This window comes from Monopterus albus, unplaced genomic scaffold, assembly GCF_001952655.1.
Source record: "Monopterus albus unplaced genomic scaffold, M_albus_1.0 scaffold155.1, whole genome shotgun sequence".
Taxonomy (NCBI): domain Eukaryota; kingdom Metazoa; phylum Chordata; class Actinopteri; order Synbranchiformes; family Synbranchidae; genus Monopterus; species Monopterus albus.
The window spans coordinates 424842-425287 of NW_018128035.1; the positions used below are offsets into that span (position 1 = coordinate 424842).

The following is a 446-nucleotide window of genomic DNA, read 5'->3' on the forward strand; positions in this document are numbered from 1 at the left end:
GGGGGCTTGGAGATGAGAGCAGGAAGTCAGAGTGTTCAGGCTACAAAACATGTATGTACGTGACCCCGCCACGACTCGATGTCACATGTTTACATCCTGCAGCGATGTAGTGCACAACTTTACACAGAAACTGACATTTTTATGAAAATGTGTTATGAACATAGAAAAGTGTTGAGTTGTGGTAGGACCACAGTGTGTGTGTGTGTGTGTGTGTGTGCTCATGCAAACCACCGTTAATAGCAAAGACAACACAGAACTTCATCACTAATTCATACAACTGCATTACGTCAACCTCAACACACACAGACACACACACTCTCTACAAAATCAAATCAAATCATCTAGTTATGTCTACTCCACTTTTTCCTGTTATTCTTTAATTTTTCTATTATTTTTTATTGTTTTGTCCGGGGCTGCTGCAGCCGCTCACCAATTCAAAACCCTCC

The 446-nt window shown here is 41.5% G+C and overlaps 1 protein-coding gene across 2 annotated transcripts in view; it reads right to left on the minus strand.

Moving 5' to 3' along the window:
* The window catches only part of kcnd1 (potassium voltage-gated channel, Shal-related subfamily, member 1), a 49162-nt gene that overhangs the window by 48055 nt on the left and 661 nt on the right, over positions 1-446 (minus strand). The gene's annotated exons all lie outside the window — the stretch shown is intronic.